Source organism: Pseudophryne corroboree, chromosome 9 (genome assembly GCF_028390025.1).
Source record: "Pseudophryne corroboree isolate aPseCor3 chromosome 9, aPseCor3.hap2, whole genome shotgun sequence".
NCBI lineage: Eukaryota > Metazoa > Chordata > Amphibia > Anura > Myobatrachidae > Pseudophryne > Pseudophryne corroboree.
Window position 1 is genome coordinate 345,644,523 of NC_086452.1, and position 21,671 is coordinate 345,666,193.

At 42.2% G+C, this 21,671-nt stretch overlaps 1 protein-coding gene across 6 annotated transcripts in view; it reads right to left on the reverse strand.

Annotated features, from left to right (window-relative positions):
* CHL1 (cell adhesion molecule L1 like) overlaps nucleotides 1-21,671 on the reverse strand; it is a 464,787-nt gene that overhangs the window by 319,547 nt on the left and 123,569 nt on the right. For 2 of the 6 annotated variants that reach the window (XM_063940638.1, XM_063940643.1), the window contains exons 2-3: nucleotides 4,490-4,575; nucleotides 3,934-3,991 (exon numbers count right to left, since the gene is read on the reverse strand). The gene's annotated coding sequence lies outside the window, so the exon portion shown is untranslated. Of the gene's footprint in view, nucleotides 1-2,073; nucleotides 2,187-3,933; nucleotides 3,992-4,489; nucleotides 4,576-21,671 lie in introns of those variants that run through there. The other 4 variants (XM_063940640.1, XM_063940639.1, XM_063940642.1 and 1 more) reach the window with 4 other exon arrangements.

Genomic DNA, 21,671 nt, shown 5'->3' on the forward strand with positions numbered 1-21,671 from the left:
GGGGGTATCCAATTAGCGGCGATAACATGGATTTGCGATAATTATCGCATTTGTGATAACTTGGTATCCAATTAGCTGTGAAAAATTATCTGCAAAAAGTCTCCATAGAGAATATCGCAAATTTCTCTTCACTATCTGTGAGTAGGTGCTAAGTAGTGCAAAATTTATTTTAAGCTAAAAATATGGGGATTTGGTTCAGAACCCCTCCCCCCCCCCCCCTCCCCTCCCCATGAATAATTATGCACTTAGATGTTTGGAATTATTTTTACTAAATATATACTTCTACCCATTTTTAACCCCAAAATTTAACAAGAGCACTTATTTTGTTGAAGAAAAAAATGCATTCTATCATTCACATTTTTTTTTAAATGCATATTTGACCCAATTTAATTACACCAAATAGTTTTATTATGGCCACTAACAGACTTCTATAATGTTTTCCTATATTATTTTGGCTTTTTTGGGGTACAGTCAGATTTCCCCATTTTCTCCAATACTTATCTCTGGTTTTGCCGGCTAGAATTATCATGCGAATCCCATTATTGCCATTTTGGAATAGGATAGGTGTGAAAATGGGAGCTCCCAGTCTGTGATAAGATGATGTTTCGTGAGATAGGTGCAATAACTTTAGCCCTGATCGGGGATCGCGTTATCATGGCTAATTGGATACCCCCCATTGAATTCCACAATGAAACACAAAAACAAAACAAAAAAACAAAACAGTTGCTTAATCCTAGTGTATTATCCATTCAGATTACTTTCCTTAAAAGGCAAATTTATAGCTAAAGAGCTGATAATACCCTGGGTTCTGAAAGCTGTTTGGCTGATTACAGGACTATATTGTACTGGGAATCCCTGAAATTTTGGCAGCCAGCCAAGAGCATTGCAACGGCAAGAACAATTCTATAGTGTCAGTCACAGGGAAGGGATGGCAACTTTTATCTTGGAGGCAAAGCACAAGCAAGTGGCCCAGGCTCATCTACTAGCATGCTGCAACAAAACATGTGTGATGAAAAGTGCATAGGGGTAGTTTGTTTAATTTGGTTGCGGATTTAAATTACCAATAGATAATATGAAAACTTACTATGTCAAAGATCTATAACCAAAGATAATAGATCAATCTGAAAAAAAAATTAAAAAATGTTGACTATTGTAGTGACCTGTATACCAGGAACGTGCGGTGAGCTAAATTGCTCAGGAGGCACGGGCTAGCACCAGAGCCAGATTACTATACAAGACAGAGAGCATTTTACTGACCTCCATTCAATACAAAGAACATTCTACTGACAAACAAAATGCATAAAGCATTCTAGTAATCAATACGCAATGCAAAGTAAACCCTAGTACAGTAACTGACACACAGTGTTTAGGGCATGCTAGTGATTGATGTACAAAACATTGTGTATCTTAGTAACTGATATACAGTGCAGGGAGCGTCCTAATGATGGATATACAATACAGAGGTAATAGTAAATATCAGTATACAATGCAGTGATCATTAATAAAGCAGGCAGAACACATTCTAGTGCCCTCTATACAATACATGGAGCATTCCTATAACCACTACTCAGAACATGATGTATACCAGTGACTACTTTTCAATACAGACCCCTAAGGTGGTTGTTTTACAGTGCGAATCCCGCAAGTATCTGGTGACTTTATAGTTCAGTCTCTAGAAGCAGAGCAACCAAAATCTCTAGTGGCTTTACTACATTGACTTCAAATCTATGGTGGCTTCAGCATACAGACCTAATAGCTATGATGGCTATAGCATAGAGACCCTAGAAATATGGTGCTTTTACTAACCATATACATCCCAGACCTATAGTGCCTTTACTATATAGACTTCAGACCTATGGTGCATTTACTATACAGCTAACTGACCTATGGCGGCTTTAGTATAGAGACTACATAGCTTTTTAATACAGACCCTCTAATGTCTATTGGTCACAAAATTTCCGACTCACATTACTGAACAGCTGTCTCGCACACTTCACAGTATCACTGATTAGCTCTTCCTCTGTGCGTCTGTAAAAGCATCTATATAATATTAATAAGAAATGTATTACAAACCCCCTGCAGTAGCATTAGTAGCAGACACACACCTCACAGTATCACTGAGCAGCTGTCTCCTGCAGGACTCCTCAGCAGCTTTCTTCCAAGAATAAAATGAGAAACAAATACAGTAGTCCCACCTCTTAAAGTTACAGTCACATGCACAAAAAAGGGCTCTAACTCAGGTATAGTTATAAGAATTGAAAATATATAATTTGACTTGATTTTAATAATAGTGTATCTCACTGTATGTGTAGTACAGCACTACAGAACCCTCACAGAGCCCCCCCTTTTATCCAATTTGTAACACACCTCATGCAGCAATCATATAATAAATGAGACCAGTAAAAGCTGAATTCGGCATGTGAAAAGTTACATTATAAGTTCAATACAATTTGATAACGAATATTAAAAGCACCAATAAACTGGAAAGGTAACGTATGTATATATATATATATATATATCTTTTATAGCTGCAATTAGTCAAACAAACTAACCTTATAGAAGCAAATCAAAGGTAACTTACAGCTAATATACCAATATGCATTTGCAATAAGAATTTAAAAAAACCAACTTCAAAATCTTTAAACATTGATAATGCTATATATTATTTCTGTTATTGCCACCCTGAGATATGATAAAAGAATAAGTACTGTGGCAGTACATGTACCATACTATCACAATGCTTCTTACACCCCTTTCAGATTAAAAAAAAAAAAAACGGGTCACACCCGGGATTTTGTACACGGTTCTAACCCCTTTCAGACTGGTGGCTGGACCCGGCAAGGTGATGTCACCACACAGAGGTGCAGTGTCGGCGCTTGGGGATGAGATGAGTGCCGGCTCTTTCTATGCTGTAAACGGATCCTGGATGACCTGGTTACCCATTTACACTGGATGACCTGGTTACCCATTTACACTGAGCTGTTTCAACTGACAAAATTCCTAGGTCCGCGTGCAGTAACGCAGGATTTTTATGTCAGTGGAAAAAGAGGTATTAGATAATCTAAAGGTGTGTACACACGGTGAGATTTTTTCTTCCGATTCTGACTATATAGTCAAAATCGGAAGAAAAGTTAGTGCAGATCGCAAGGTGACAGTCACCTTGCGATGCCGATTCGATGCCGATGCGCGGTCCCGCACGGTCGGCATCGAAAGAAAAGATAGACTGTGCAGGCAAGTCAATTTTGACTATCTCTATAGAAGAGATAGTCAAAATTGACACTTAGCCAAAATCGCACATAGCCAGTATCGCAAGCACACTCATTATGTGCTTGCGATACTGACTATGTGCCGACCCAGGCCCCTGTCGCTGAGTGAGAATCGGGCATAGCCATTTATTTGACAAGTCGGATTTTCTGATTTTTCGGATTAGCCGCGAATCCACGTGTTTTGTCGGATTGGTGGCTAAATCCGACAGGTGTTTTGCCCCGTTTATGACGATGTCAATCCGACTTTAAAAAAAAGTCGTATTGGCATTGTCGGGAACGGACAAAACCTGTCGGATTTGGCCGCTAATTGAATACTGAAATGTCGGATCCTTTCCGTCGGAAAGGATTCGACATCAATTGAATACACCCCTTATAGTTGTAATATGAGGGTAAAATAACAATCAAACTAAACTTAAAAAGGAAGCTGAAAAGAGCAGGGGAAAAACAACTGAAAAGCTAAAAGTAGATTCAATATTTTATATGTATACACAAATCTAATATTAATGCATTTCTATATACATTAAAGCTTCTGCAAAGCCAGAATAATACATTTGCACATTGGCGTTTTCTTACTATGGCAACTTGTAGCTATTGATGACCAATTTCGCATACAAAACGTTTAAAATACACAAATAAAATGATTCATATATTTTCAGGATCCTCCTACCTGTTTTCTGTACTGTTCTCAGGGGCTGCCAGAGCAACTGTCACAGGTGCCCATTTCCCTGCAAACAAAAAGTACAGTAATTAGCTCATTTCGACCATTAACAAATAAACATCTCTGTGTAGAATCTACAAACAAAATAGTAATATAACAAATGTCAGAGCAAATGCCACAATCCTGAACACTACAGAGGAACAGCAAAAGTCCACTTGCAACGGTTTATGTGCAGCTTTAGATGCCTTTAATTAACTGAAATCAATCTTACACGCTCCACGCAGTTTAGTATCCTAATAGTAATAATATAACATTTGACTAAAACTAAAAGAAAATGAAAAATGTAACTAGTATATTAAAAATAAAATGTCACCTTTTTCGTTGTGGCTATAGGAAGGGAAATAATACAGATGCAGAGAAATGAAACACTATGTAATATTCTGGATGCAGTGGATGTATTAAACCACACCCATGACTGTATAACAATGTCAGTGACATCAAATCTGCCAGTCACAGATACACATTGACAGACCTATAATTGCATAGTACACAGCACTGTACTCACCATGTAATGATTCTGATATCCTGATTGTAATTATCTTCCTAGTCGTTAATACTCTAGTACAGTACAATGTCGATTGTTACAATTACCTGTCAGGACAAGATCTCAATTAGTGCATTTTATATCCATGTACAGTACACTATATTTAAGCTGTTGCTTAACACTTAGTCCTTCCCGGGAGTATGCAACTAGTCACAGCATGTTTTGGGCCCGGCCTCTGTCAAATAACTATAACGCAATACCAAAAAAAAAAACATAACTGGAAAATTCTATCATTTTTTTTTTTTTAAAGTGGACAAGTATTATTTATTAGGACCTATTTTATCCAACTCTTTTTAGTAATCAAAGCAGAAATACTCCCACTGTGATATGACCATACTGTTTTGGATACACAAAAATGTGCATCTGTATTTTAATGGGGTAGATTTACAAAAGCTTCTAAAACAGATGAGTGGTGGTGTTTCCCGTAGTAACCAATTAGATTTCTGTCTTATAACAGACAGAATATGATTGGTTGCTATGGGCAACACACCACTTGTCTGTCTTAGAAACTGTAAAAAAGCTATGCCATGGTATGATAAATGCAATTTGAAATATAGTGTACAGATATATAGCATGCATATACCATTTGAAGGGTGGGAATGCAGTTAAGATACCAGCTGTCAGGATCCCAGCATTCAGGAGGCCGACGCCAGAATCCCGACAGCCGGAGAAATACAGACGGTCGTAATCCCGACCACCGTTGGGTATTCCTACTTGGTTGGTGGGTCCACGCCACCACCAACCAAGCGTGACTATAACCTGTGGCAAGCACAGTGAGTCACCAGACATAAAGCTTGGCGAGCGCAGTGAGTCTGTGACGGGACTCACTGCTTTGCTGCTAAGATTCCGACAGACCGGATGTTGCTATTGGTATACTGACAGCAGGCATCCCATCTGGCGGTATACCATACCGAATCCGAAAGGTGCATGTTTTGCACATTCTTTTATGTGTGCACTAAAATTGTGCTTCATAAGTAACATATTTAAAGATAGGTATAAACCACAATACTGAGAAACCTCAAATAGCATTATTGAAATGCATTCCTCACTCTTACTTTATACCCTGATCACCTTCTCTAAGCACAAATGGCTGCAAACATTGGCGTTTCTATAATGGGTGCAATGTATGTGATGCACATGGACGTCTGTGTCCACGGAGGCCCACACCGCACACATTGCACCCCATGCTTACCGACATTCTGGCTGCTCTCTGCGGGAGAGAGCAGCCAGGTCGGCTCAGAGGGCGGGCAGGGGAGGCTGTGATGTAGAGGAGGGGGTGGACCGGAGGCGGGACGGGGGTGGAGCAAGGGTGGGGTCGCTGTGACACCTCATTTAAGCCACGCCCCCACTCTGTAATGCCGCGATCACCGGCATTACACTGCAGGGGGCGTGGCTATGATGACGCGATTCAGCAAGAATCGCATCATCAAGTGCCCGGACCGCCCACTTTACACACTAAGTGGGTGGACGGGCAGGGGGGACCCCGCAAATCGGGAGACTTCCCTGCTCTTCCGGGGGGCCGGGAGGGTCACCCGATTTTCGGGAGCCTCCCGGCCATTCCGGGAGAGTAGGCAAGTATGTTGCACTCATGTTTTAATACCTTCCTGGAGCTTCATGTCCGCAGCAAAAATCACTGCCAAAATGGCCGCCACACATCTCCAGTAGTAATTAGTCTCTGGAACATGGCGGGCGCCATGTTTCCTGTGACCTGTGCATGCACAGTAGCTTCCAGCACAAAATTTGTTTTAAAAAAGTGAAGTATGTGTGTGCGAGAGGGGATGAAAGTGAGAGGACATTGAGGTTACCTTTATATTAGCTGTCAAATAGATAAACTTTTCACACGGGTGGATATGTGTCTAATTCTGCTTATTCAATGGGGGTAATTCAGATCTGATTGTAGATGTGCTAAATTTAGCACATCTACGATCACTTACTCAGACATGTCGGGGTCCGCTCTGTCCACCCCCCTTGTATAATCAGGCTTTCTTTCAAATAACATATATGCAAGAAGATATATTTCACCCCTACAATTCATTTTCATCAGAGTGGTTAATCCCATTTCCTCACCAAATGTTCTGCTACTGCTGCTCCGCTCTGATAGTCATTACATTAGTTACCTATAAAAATAAAATACTTTACCTAACTGTTGAGGAAATGATTGATTCCGAGAAAGAAAATCCCTCCAAAGAATACTGATACTTTTTTAGTCACAGATTGATGGAGACAGTATCCACACAGAAACTGAACAGGGTGCAGCTGTTAATATTATTCTATAGAGTTAGCCTGAATTCTCATTTACAGAACACCCCTGTATTTTACACAACACACTAAGGTCACATTTTCAACTGTAAGACACCTAAAATACTGTAAGGACCTAAAATACTGTAACACCGAGGTGGCCAAAAGGTAGCTCGCGGAGCATCCGCCGGTAGATCGCAACAGACTTAACATAAAATAACTGTAAGGAGCCTGCCGCCGCTGCTTCTTTTCACAGTTCCCAGGTATGCAGTGTGCGCGTGTGACATAATGATGTCACCCGCGATGTGAGGAGCCTTGGCGCTAGTTGGATCAAGTTTGCTCCAGCAGGCGGTGGAGACGACAGGAGAAGCAGCCAATGGGAGGCCATGCAGCGTGAAAGCGGGAGCGTGACTGCGGGGAGAGGGAGGACTGAAGCTAGGCCGCGTGACAACTTGTCAGGTAAGTTATGCAAAGGAGGGTTTCTTCACAAGGGAAGGAACAATCTGCAAAGGGGGGATCTGCACAGAGCGTGGTATCTTCACGTGGTAAAGGTTTTTTCTTTTTACACAAGGGGGATCTGCAAAGGGTGGGGGATCTGCACATAAGGGATTACTGTACAGGGGGCTATTATGCAGGGGACTGGGAGGTGGGTATCTGCAAAGTGGGGGATTTTCACAGAGGAGGGTATTGTACAGGGGGCTGTTATGCCGGGGAGTGGAAGGGGGGTATCTGCACAAGGGGGGATCTACAAAGGGGAAGATTTGCAAATTTGATGTCATTCGTAATACTGTTTTTAATGTGCACATTATTATGGGTGCTGTTATTTGATGTAATCATTATTAATGCTATTTTGAAATGTAAGCGTTATTATTGGTGTTATTTGATGCCAGTAGATCACCGGTAAGTAAGTAAACAAAAAGTAGATCACTGGTCCCAAAAGTCCGTCCACCCCTGCTGTAAGGACTGATAGTACATTCCAGTGCCGCAACATTTTGGTGCACTGTGCCAAAAAGAGCAATGGTGCGCTCCGCCCCCCCCCAATATTATAAAAAGGGACAGCACGCATGCCAAAAAAGGGCGTGGTCTCATAGTGAAGAAGTGTGGTCACACAATTTGCACTCCCAATTCAAATTACTCCACACAATAGTGCAACCTTATTCATGTTACGCCACACAGTAGTACCCCTCATACTTGAGGAGGTCCCAAGGCATTGTGGGACGAAACGCGTTGACGCTATACTCCTGAAGTAACGTTGCACTGGCATACCATTACGGGAAATAGAACATTGAATCTCCGCTTGCCACCATCCCGCTGCTGTATCCATAGAGTGAGGTGCTGTGCCCTTGCAGCCGCAGACCATCACATCACTGTCGTGATCGGGCTGCTAACAAACGGAGCGAACGGAGCCCTCCTGGTGAGCGCACCATACATGTGATTCACCTCACCCCTCTGGATATTACATCCCGGTACACATCACCCGGGGCGGTGACAGCCTCACCACCAGGTGAGAAGGGATAAAGACGTTATCTCAGCAAGAGGGAACAGCGGTAACTATACAGCAGCGTTTTTATTACCTGTTTGAAATTTATACATTGTAGCCGGGACGCCGGTATACAAAGTAACCATACCCTGTGTGGACCCAGTGCAAAGGACATATTGCTACAGTTGCTATACACTGCCTATCAAGGACTTTAGCAACCTAATTGTTGCACATGCATTCAGATAATAAATTAATAATATATCTATTCACATGCTGATTAGGGAAATTCCCTTTTTCTTGATTTATGAAAACTATGTATGCATATTAGATTAGGATTTTAGGTTTTGCTTTAACAGGTATTTTGAAATAAATATATTTATGTGATAACTGCGGAAGTCTCCTGACCTCATCACTGATATATATACAGCCATTTTTATATTCTTTTTATATATTTATATACATATAGATTGGTTATATTTGTTTTGTTGAAATAACAAATAAATACTCCACAACGCGGTGTCTTTAATAACCCATTGTACCCCTCATACGTTATGCCACAGTAGTAAGCCTGGGCATGGCTCATTAGGTCGACAGGCATTATGTCGACAGGCATTATGTCGACATGCATTATGTCGACATGAACAAGGTCAACATGGAAAAAGGTCAACATGAGTTTTTGTACTTGGTGACGTTTTCTTTGTAAAGTGACAGGGAACCCCAATTAGTGCACTGTGTTTCCTCACATGGCTCGCTTCGCTCGCCATGCTTCGGACAAGGTTACCGTTCCCAATCGTAGTCCATGTGGATCGTAAAGTATGTAAAAGTTAAAAAAAAAATGTGAAAAACTCATGTTGACCTTTTTCCATGTCAACCTTGTTCATATCGACCTAGTAACCATGTCGACCTTTTGACCATATCGACCTAATGCATTTTAACCAATAGTGGTCGACCTAATGACTGTCGACCTAAGTCTTGTCGACCTAATGACCGTAAGCCTTATACACAGTATTCCACACAGCAGTACACCCTTTATACACAGTATGCCACACAGCAGTACACCCCTTATACACAGCATACCACACAGCAGTATACCCCTTATACACAATATGCCACACAGCAGTACACCCCTTATACACAGCATACCACACAGCAGTACACCCCTTATACACAGTATGCCACACAGCAGTACACCCCTTATACACAGCATGCCACACAGCAGTACACCCCTTATACACAGTATGCCACAAAATTAAATTTATGAATTGGTTTAGAAGTGTGTGTAAACTGAATATATACACAAGCATTATTTTATCCAATAGCTGTATCAGTATGCTGGGACTTGTAGTTTCACAGCATGCCAGGCACTTTATTTAAAAACCAATAACAATGTACATGTAAATATGTGACATATAGCAGCACGCATGGAGCAACAACAGTGTGACTGAAGGCAGGTGTGCTCTAAGCAGATAGGTAGAGATACTGTGTATATATATATATATATATAGTAGCTACACTGTGTGTGTTTAATTACCTTCTCCACCTGTATTCTGGGCCAGCATGCTGGTGTTAATCCGGACCCTGGTGAGTGTCCTCTAACCTCGCCATGCACAGACACCAGAGTCGATCACACAGCTGCACGTTGCCACACAATAGTGTACAGCTGCCAATACCCACAACAGAAAATCAGCAGCAGATGTGCAAGTCAGTGTCCCTGGGAGCAATGCAAGGGGATCACAGGTGCCGAGTAGATGTGGAGGCGGCTGACTGGTTCTCCGCCCGCAGGACATATGCTCTGTGGGCAGAGCTCCATCGGCACATCGCTAGTTACAGCCCTGGTACATTCATTATAAGGTGTACGTGTGTGTGTATGTATATTAGTGATGTGCACCGGCCATTTTTTGGGTTTTGTGTTTTGGTTTTGGATTTGGTTCTGCGGCCGTGTTTTGGATTCGGACGCGTTTTGGCAAAACCTCCCTTAAAAAATTTTTGGTCGGATTCGGGTGTGTTTTGGATTCGGGTGTTTTTTTTCAAAAACCCCTCAAAAACAGCTTAAATCATAGAATTTGGGGGTAATTTTGATCCCATACTATTATTAACCTCAATAACCATAATTTCCACTCATTTCCAGTCTATTCTGAACACCTCACACCTCACAATATTATTTTTAGTCCTAAAATTTGCACCAAGGTCGCTGGATGACTAAGCTAAGCGACCCAAGTGGCCGGCACAAACACCTGGCCCATCTAGGAGTGGCACTGCAGTATCAGACAGGATGGTACTTAAAAAAATTGGACCCAAACATCACATGATGCAAAGATAAATAAAAAAAAAGAGGTGCAAGATGGAATTGTCCTTGGGCCCGCCCACCCACCCTTATGTTGTATAAACAGGACATGCACACTTTAACAAACCCATCATTTCAGCGAAAGGGTCTGCCACACGACTGTGGCTGAAATGACTGGTTGGTTTGGGCCCCCACCAAAAAAGAAGCAATCAATCTCTCCTTGCACAAACTGGCTCTACAGAGGCAAGATGTCCACCTCCTCCTCATCGTCCGATTCCTCACCCCTTTCACTGTGTTTATCCCCCTCCTCACAGAGTATTAAGTCGTCCCCACTGGAATCCACCATCACAGGTCCCTGTGTACCTTCTGGAGGCAATTGCTGGTAAATGTCTCCACGGAGGAATTGATTATAATTCATTTTGATGAACATCATCTTCTCCACATTTTCTGGAAGTAACCTCCTACGCCGATCGCTGACAAGGTTACCGGCTACACTAAACACTCTTTCGGAGTACACACTGGAGGGGGGGCAACTTAGGTAAAATAAAGCCAGTTTGTGCAAGGGCCTCCAAATTGGGTGTAGTACGGTCTGCCGGCGGTCGGGCTCCCACCGACCAGCATACCGGCACCGGGAGCCCGACCGCCAGCTTACCGACAGTGTGGCGAGCGCAAATTATCCCCTTGCGGGCTCGCTGCGCTCACCACGCTGCGGGCACGCCGGCATACTGAAGACCACCCCTCCAAATTGAAAATCAAGCAGCCACCTCTTCCCATCCAGTGTTGAGAAGGTCAGGCATCACAACCGACACAATTGGACTCTCCTTTGGGATTTGGGATTTAGAAGAACGCACAGTTCTTTGCTGTGCTTTTGCCAGCTTAACTCTTTTCATTTTTCTAGCGCGAGGATGAGTGCTTCCATCCTCATGTGAAGCTGACCCACTAGTCATGAGGAACATAGGAGAGGGCCTCAGCCGTTCCTTGCCACTCCGTGTCGTAAATGGCATATTGGCAAGTTTACACTTCTCCTCAGACGCTTTTAATTTAGATTTTTGGGTCATTTTATTGAACTTTTGCTTTTTGGATTTTACATGCTCTCTACTATGACATTGGGCATCGGCCTTGGCAGACGACGTTGATGGCATTTCATCGTCTCTGCCATGACTAGTGGCAGCAGCTTCAGCACTAGGTGGAAGTGGATCTTGATCTTTCCCTATTTTACCCTCCACATTTTTGTTCTCCATTTTTTAATGAGTGGAATTATATGCCAGTAATATATCTGGAATTAGACGGCAGTAATGTCTGGAATTAGATACCACTAGATAGATACCAGATACCACTGTGACTGGAATAATGATGACCTATGCACAGTGACAGGACACTACACCAGCACCCTACAGCAGTAAGATGCAGCACAAGACACTGGACTTTTAGTCACCACAATGCAGCACTGACACTGAGCACAGATATTAAGCACTGTTCAGGATACTAGAAGTGACACAGAGCAGCAAGATACAGCAATGGCCTACTGTACTGTACTACTATATACTGGTGGTCACCACAATGCAGCACTGTACTACTATATACTGGTCACTACAATGCAGCACAGATATTGAGCACTGATCAGGAGAATAGAACTGAGTTTGACACGGTGCTGCAAGATACAGCAATGGACTACTGTACTGTACTACTATATACTGGTGGTCACCACAATGCAGCACACTGAGCACAGATATTGAGCTTTTCAGGCAGAGAACGTAGCCACGTCCTCTCCGCTCAATCGACAATGCACGAGTGAAAATTGCGGCGACGAGTGGCTCTTTATATGGAATCCGAATCTCGCGAGAATCCGACAGCGGGATGATGACGTTTTCCTCCGTTCGGGTTTTGCGTGTTAGGCGGGAAGAACCGAGGCTGCCTCGAACCCGTGTAAACCACGTGAAGTTCGGGGGGGTTCGGATCTCGACGAACCGAACCCGCTCATCTCTAATGTATATATGGTGTATGTATATATGGTATATATGGTGATCATTTATTCTTGATAGTCCTACACTGGTGAAAGGGAGAGAGACACTCTGCACTTTACTGGAGTGTCTCTCCATCTACTTATTCCTATTTGAGACCCTGTGGACCTGGGAGGCGTGGTCTAAGTTGTGAGATATGTATTTTCTTCTTTAATAGATGTTTGACATTTTGTATCGCTACCATTTAATATCTTTAATGTTGACATTAAGCCTGTCTTGAGAAAGATCCCCTGGTGGATCGAAACGTCGCCTGTATTGGCAATATTGAAAACTTGCGAACAATAAAAATTAACTTTTAAACTTAGATTGTTTATTAGTGAGTGCCCCTTTTCCACATTGATGGAAACAGCCATATATTGAAGTGGACCCACTGGGAGCACCCTTTCGTTACTAGGTTACAGATGAGAGTGCGGGACTCTTCTGGAATATATATATATATATACATATATATATATATATATATATATATATATATACACACACACATGTACTGTGTGTATATATATATATATATATATATATATATACACACACATAGTGTGTATATATACATAGATATTAATGGATATGTATAATTATTTTAATTTCCATGTGTGATGTGTGAGCCCTCTTTCTGCTCTGACCACACTATAAACCAAAGCGGCTGCCCAAAGGCCTATGACTGTGATTGAATGAGTGGCAATGGCTCTCCTGTCCTTCATATTTGCCTTAATGCATTAACAGCTAAGTTTATATACTTTGAGCAGATGCTATAAATTCTTGGGATACAATCTTGTCTATGGTGAAAAACTACAGTTAGGATTCCCATTAACAGGTAAGTTTTTATTGGAATATGTAATTGCATAATAATAAGTAGGATTTCTATGCTGCATAAATACCTCCTCTTGACCACTGTCTAGAAGCCGTTGTGATAAGGGATTGAACAGTTTATTTTAATTATCAGTGCCCATTCACCAGTGTGAGTAGGGCCCTTTTCATCCGATTCCGATGCGATGCGCGATCCTGTGCACATCGGATCCGGAGATCGCAAGGGCTGCACTATAGATTTATCTGAAACGATAGCCTTCGGCAGTCTTGACTGGGGTCGCATATGATACATCATATGCAAAAGGACTGCAAATGGGGCAGATGTATTAAGCCTGGAGAATTGAAAAAGCAGTGATAAGTGCAAGGTGATAACGGACCAGCCAGCTCCTAACTGTCAATTTGCATATTGGAGCTGATTGGCTGGTGCGTTATCACCTAGGATGAGTGCTACATATTGCATATTGGCCCATCCAGATTGCAGAGGTTCTTGGTGGGCTGTATGAACCAGTCACACGGGAATGTTGGCCTGGGATCGGTTGGATATGAAATTGAAGAAAAAGTGGAATGTATAGAGGGGATGTAATTGGGTAGGATAGCATACAGATAGCATACAGATTTTGTGGGTGGTTCTGGAATTTGTTAAGCTTGTCTGAAGAGGTGAACACTCAGGAAACACTTGAAGGTTTAGAGACTAGAGGAAAATCTTATTGTGAATGGGAGGGCATTCTGCAGAGTGGGTGCAGCTCAAAAACAGTCATGTAATTGTGAATGGGAGCGAGTAATGCATGTGGCTGAGAGACTGAGATTCTGTGCAGAGCGGAGAGGTCAGGTTGGGAGATATTTTGAGATAAGCAAAGATAAATATTTTGGTGTGGTTTGGTTAATGGCCTTATGTGTATTTTATATTGAGTACGGTAGACTACAGGTAACCAATGGAAGGACTGGCAGAGCAATTAGCAGACTATGAACAGTTGTCGAGGAAGATCAGCCTCGCAGCTGCATTCAGAATGGATTGTAGTGATGAACATCTGTTTTGGGGAAGACCAGTAAGAAGACTATTGCAATAGTCAATGTGGGAAATAATGAGTGCATGGATTACAGTTTTTGCGTCTTGTGTACGATATAGGCATATTCTGGATGTGTTTTTTTTATATGTACAGTATGTAACAGGATTTGGAAACCGATTGTATATGAGGAACAAAGGACAGTTCACAGTCAAGGATGACACCTAGGTAGCGAGCTTGAGGGTTAGGGATGATTGTTGAGTTATCAACAGTGATAGAGATATCAGGTCGGTTACTGCTATTGTCTTGCGGAATTTGAGAGGTATTCTGAGTTATTTGCATGCACTAATCCATCTGATTTCAGATGGAAATCTTACACCAAGGACAATGCCAACAAAAATGCTCAATGGCAGTGATGGCAGCTACCTTCACAAGCTGATTTACAGGGACAGTGCGACCAGATTCTATTCTGACTACTTTCTGACAGCTTTCACTGTTGAGCCTTAATTGTAAAATATTCTAAAAATGTTTCATTTATTTCACAGTGTTTCTGTACTACTCTACTGAGACATTTTATGTTCTCTTAAATTATTGAATTATTAAAAGTATACTTGCAAATATTTTTTTTTGCTTCTTTGGTTTATTTTCCAATCACTTTACAGATGCCTTGTCAAAGATTGCTTTATAAACCAACATATTAATGCATAAAACATTGCACAGAGCGATACAGAAAACAAAATACATCCAATCCTTATACTAATTACATGCAGAAGCTTAATAGAGTGTGCCAGGGGCGTAGCCAGAACTTTGTGGGCCCCATAGCAACATTTTGAAGGGCCCCCGTCCCAATGCTTCTAGAAAGCACTTTTCTGCAGCAGTTGTTAATTTTATGCCCTACAATAGTGTTCTAGTTCATTTTCTGAACCATAGTAGAGCCTAATTTAATGTTATGCTCCATAGTCGTGCCCTAGTTTCTTTTATGAATCGTATTAGTGCTTAAGTTCACCCTATGTCACATTTCAGAGCTGCCAGTACACATTATGCTACACAGTACCCCCAATTCACATTATGATATATAGTGCTCCCCGTTCATATTGTGCCTCATTGCAGTGCCCCGGTTCTTATTATATAACATTAAAATGCCCTCCAGTTCATTTTATACCACACTACAATGAGCAGGTCCAGGGCATTGGCGTATCTATAATGGGTGCAGTGTGTGCGAGGCACACGGGCCCCCAGGGTCCAGGGGGGCCCACCCTGCACACACTGCACCCATTTGTTAAATACTTACCTCTCTGGAGTCCCCCGTCGGAGCCATCCCTTCTCAGCAGCATAATAGTGTTTGAATACTAGGGGGAACAAACTCTATTGCGCCTGCTGAAAAATAGGGAAAGATGGCACAGCGGCCATTTTTCCGGAGTTCACGCATGCGCATTAGCAAAATCTTCGTGAAAATGGCCACCGCGCCGTGTTCACGGAGGTTTGCGCATGCGCAATAGAGTCTGTTCTCTGGGACTGCCGGGGGACTCCGGAGAGGTAAGTATTAAATCCTGTGCATCAGTCAGAGAGGAGGGGGCCCCTGAAGCAGAAGGCTGCACATGGGCCTCCTCCTCTCTTAAAACGCCCCTGGTCCAGGGGCATATCTAGATATATTGCAGGCCCCAAGGAAAAAGTTTGAAAGGACCCCTACGTACCACCCAATAGCGAAAAATGTATATAACACATGTAACTGACAGGGAAGTGGGCCCCTCCCAGCTATGGGCCCCATAGCAGCTGCACTGCCTGCACCTATGATAGCTACGCCCTTGGAGTGTGCCCATTGACAAAGCATCATATAGACTGGCTTCTTCCCGCACTGTGTGCAGAAAAGTGAATGCACAGAGCTGGTATGCAGCATAGTCCCCATCTCTGTGAGCAGATGGCCCTATTCATTTTCTTGGTGTGATACCCATCATCTTTATCAGTATTCACTTGCATCAGCTCTAGGATCAAAAGGTACATCTGAAATCAGGTGTATTTATGCATATGCACAACTCAGCATAGCCTGTCATTCCATCAACATGCCCTCACTGAACTTAGTCCAGTTACCACATAGTTATGCCCCTTGAGTTACAAGTGTAGATACAGCCGACTTGCATACATACGACTCTGCATGTACTTGTTTTAATAAAAAAAAAATGGTTTCACGAAAGAAAAACAAATAAATACAAAGGCCCAGTTTATAATACGCCCCCCCCCCCCAGTAGTGTTTCAGTTTATAATATATATGCCCCTACAGTAAAGTAACATAGAATTTGAAGGCAGAGAAGGACCTCTTGGCCCATCTAGTCTGCCCCTTATTCTTTTATTCTTTTTGTAATTTAAACCCTATTTGTTACTTAGGTGTTTGTATTATCCCAATTAATAATACACCCCCACAGTGTCATGAAACAGGCTCTCACCGCCTCGGGTCCCAGGATCCCGTGGCTGATTGCGGTGCTGTGTGGCCGCATGGGTACACAGCGTGGTCAGCGGTGGAAGTGACGCGGCTTCCGGAAGCCAGGAGTGAGTACCTAGTGGCCTGCAGCACTCCTGTGTGTCTGCAGCATAAGGGGGTGGCCATGTTGGAGACCAAGTGCAGCACCAATGAGCATCTATGCATGAGTGTCAGCCAATCCTGTTTCCTTGCTGCCTATAAGTAGGCTGGGATTTTTATATTCTGTGCCAGTCCTTACTCTGTACTCTAGCTCTGTGCTCCCGCAGATTGTTCTGTGCGTCTCCAGGTGTTCTGGTCCCATCTCTGCTCTCCGAGTTGTCTGTAGTCTCTTGCTGCATGGTACCCGTCAGCCGTCCAGAGCATGGTCACGGTTAATCGTTTACCCGTCGGTACCTTCGGATTTTCTGGAGGTAACGTCTTCGCATCATCCAGTGAACATTCTTCACAGTTCTTCATTCATGTCTTCACATCATCCAGTGGACATTCTTCACAGTTCTTCATTCACATCTTTGCATCACCCAGGGGACATTCTTCACAGTTCTTCATTAACGTCTTCGCATCATCCAGCGGACATTCTTCACAGTTCTTCATTCACGTCTTCACATCATTCAGTGGACATTCTTTATAGTTCTTCATTCACGCCTTCATACCATCCAGCAACCAATTCTTCACAGTTCTTCATTTACGCTTCCACGTCATCCAGCAAACTTCTTCACAGTTCTTCAGTCACGCCTCCTCATCATCCAACAAGCAACTCTTCTCTGTATTCTCCAACTTCGTTCTTCAGGAGTCCAGTAACCTTAATATCTACAGTTCTTCAACCTAAAACTCGTTAGTCACTGACTTTTTGGCCAGCTACATTTAGATCTGTTGTCGTTAATTAAGTATATGAAGAGGAATTATCTTCATCCTCCTTGTTTCCTGCATACAGGAGCATCAACTCCTTCGGTTAGTCTGAGTTCAACGGATTCACAAAACAGCCTGCCTTGACACACAGCAGTGAACCAGTTAATAATATACCCTCACAGTAATGCTCCAGAAAACAATATACCCCCACATTAGTGCTTCAGTTAATAATATGCCCCCACATTAGTGCTCCAGTTTATAATATGCCCCCACATTAGTGCCCCAGTTAATAATATACCCACGCAGTAGTGCTCCAGTTTATAATATGCCCCCACATTAGTGCCCCAGTTAATAATATGCCCCCACATTAGTGCTTCAGTTAATAAAATCCATCTACAGTATTGTCTCAGTTACTATTATACTCTTATTACCAGAACCTCTCACCGTGCTGTAATACTCTACCTTTTAATTTAAATTCAAACAACAAAGCAATCAAGTACTATTAAAGTACTGTAGCTACAGTGAAAATCAAAAGGCTTCATGCTTGCAGCGTGACAGTACAGAGACATTACACTGGCAGATAGGGAATGATGACACCATTAAGTCATGTGAGACACACAACTTCACACTGAGTTCATCTTGGAAGAAGATACTTGTCAGCTTTCTCATCCGCCAATATTTCCCCCCTGCACCCAGGCCAGGGCTGATACTGCATGAAGTAAATAGGTGGGTCAGGGTCTGGTGATGCTTGATGTGAAGGGGTGGACACTCAACCAATGGGGCCCACTAGCCCATACTGACCACTCCCCCTAGCTTTGAAACTGCATCCGACGATGGATGTATAACCGTATACTGCTGGGTGCCTCAGAGTTGGTCAGTGTTGAGTGTGCGTCCCCTTTGCTGTAGTGCCATTGTGTCACTGCACTAGTTGTTATTACATAAATACTGTAGGTATATCATAAGTCATTTACACTTCATCCAGTTCATTTAAATATTTGGTCTAATATATAGAAATCTCTTTTTTGTCTATCTGATGTACATTTTTATACTTAGCCTCACGCAGAAAAAAATGACTGTATCCGCTTACCCCGATCCACCTATAGAGGGCCCAAGATCCATCTTTAGACACGACTGCATTCCTGTGTGTAGCACTATATCATAATGTTATATTTGTGTATGTGCTGCAGGTATGCATCATAAATGACATGCTTCTCAATACTACAGTTAAAAAGTAATATTTTGAATGACGTACCTTCTATTAATAATAGGGCAGCACAATATACTGTATTTCTTGCAGATAGATTATTTATTGTGTGACGTTGGTTCTAGTAAAATATATTTGCACCGAGCGCTGAAAAGATTAAATATATATATAAAGATTTCTAAAAAGCTTATGAAAAAAACTTTGTAAAAAAACTTGTAAGAAACGTGTAAAAAATGTAAAAGACAGTGGCACCTGTGAAGAAAAAAGGGTTAATATAGCGGTGTTTACAGCTCCTTTTGGAGAATTTTTGAGCTAAGTTCGTCCCGGTTCACAAAATGTGAAAGATCTACCTCTCCCTAACTACTGACCGGTGTTCGTGCAGGGCTCCAAGATGTAATATGGTACGTCCTCTTCTCCCGTACCGCTGCGTCCAGCGGTCTGGGATCGCGGTCAGTTGTCCAGTCGCGGCCCGATGACGTCACACTGCGGCTCGGCGTCGGGGAGCACAGAGCTACAGTCGACCATCTGACCGGCCCGAACTCCCCGACGCCGAGCCGCAGTGTGACGTCATCGGGCCGCGACTGGACAACTGACCGCGATCCCAGACCGCTGGACGCAGCGGTACGGGAGAAGAGGACGTACCATATTACATCTTGGAGCCCTGCACGAACACCGGTCAGTAGTTAGGGAGAGGTAGATCTTTCACATTTTGTGAACCGGGACGAACTTAGCTCAAAAATTCTCCAAAAGGAGCTGTAAACACCGCTATATTAACCCTTTTTTCTTCACAGGTGCCACTGTCTTTTACATTTTTTACACGTTTCTTACAAGTTTTTTTACAAAGTTTTTTCATAAGCTTTTTAGAAATCTTTATATATATATATTTAATCTTTTCAGCGCTCGGTGCAAATATATTTTACTAGTGTTCAATTAAACAGAGCTGCTTAGACACACACAGCGCAGTTTTTTTCTAAAATTTGACGTTGGTTCTAAATGAATTCAGTAATACCCCTTTTACCTCGCACAAATAACCCGGTATTGACCCAGTATATTGGTCGCTGTGCAGTGTGAAAGTGTCACTCCCGAATTACTGAATCGCCTGAACCAGTACTTCAACCCACAAATAAAGAAGGGTTATTCCTAGGTCAGGTGCAGTGAGAACGGGTTGCTGGATTGAGGCGACCCGGGACCCGTTCACAGTATAGGCAGAGGTGGCGTGGAGATGATCTCATCTCCCAACGCCACCTCCGCACCCGATGCCGCCTCCGCCCCCATCGGCACCCTGACTCTGCATAATGCCGGGTTGGGAAGCCAGTTGAAAAGGGTCCAATGCCGGGTCGCACCCTACAAGGGTCCATTTTCAATTCCCGGGTGCAACCCGGTATTTGCGATGTGAAGGCGGTATCAATAATGTATTTATAGGCTCATTTATCAATGAGTGATAAATTTCACTGTGAGTGATAAATTGCACCAGCCAATCAGCTCATAACTGTCATTTTTCAAACACGGTCTGTAACATGGCAGTTAAGAGCTGATTGGCTGGTGCAATTTACCACTCACAGTGAAATTTATCACTCATTGATAAATGAGCCTATTAATTGAATTGCTCTGGTGCGGCAATTCATTGAATACCCCCCTTTAACTCTGTATTTATGAGTAGTGTTGAGACCCCACATGGGATAATGGTAATAAGCTGCATAGCTACAATGTAGTTAATTATTACATTTTATCGTTGAACTATACTGTAGGAAATACAGATCTGAAAAACATTTAATACAAATATAAACAGATGACTCTTTAGTGGAGAGTGGTTTTGAAATAGTTAAATGCCCACACACAAAGATTCAAATTGCCAGAGTCAATAGACCATACCTTTTATTGAGAGAAGGTTAAATGAACAGAGGTTTATTACTTAGATGAAACTTGGTGGACATCCAGATTCCACTACTTCCTCTATACAGTTTACTGTACATTGTTATTCATTTATAGTTAACAAAATAAATGGCTAAAATATTCCTATATGCTCACCCTATCTGTTTTATTATCACTATAACAAGGTAGCAATATAAGGTTGCGTTTCCTGGGTAGCTGTCATTCCCCCCTTTTACACATACATGCTCATTAACAACATGTAAATGTAATAGGGTCTCGGTTGCCAGAGGTGTGGGATTTCAGGCGAGAATGCCCATATTTTTAAAGCGGCAGTCATTTATAAGGCAAAACCAAGTTAGTTTAGCCTTGTAAAATGATTGCCACTTTAAAAATACGGGCAATCTCGCCCGTAGTCCCGCACCTACGGCAACTCAGACCCTATTACATTTACCCCATGGTGTTGTTTACAGATTGTGTAGTCTAATTTATTAAATAACACAATGTGAGAAAAAAAACTTGCTGATATTCACAATATGATATTATCTGCATTTAAATCATCATAAATATTTATATAATACATACAGTAGATCCATTTTCTAAACGGCTCTACATATAAATTGCATAGTTATTTAACATCAATTAAAATTATAGCTATTAATACATTTTACCTAATTCAATTGACATTGCAAGCTATGTTTAATGCAGAAAGTCAAGACTAAATGCATATACCACTCTTGATCGATACATTTTAATAAAGAGAACATTACACATTTGCCAACAATACCTTCTATGAAAAACATTTGTTTGTTAATGTGAGCTGTATTCGGAATGCACTACTGCAATATTACAATGCTGCAATGTATCCATTATGAATATTTAAAGCTCAGGCTGTCAATTGTTGTTAGCTCAGA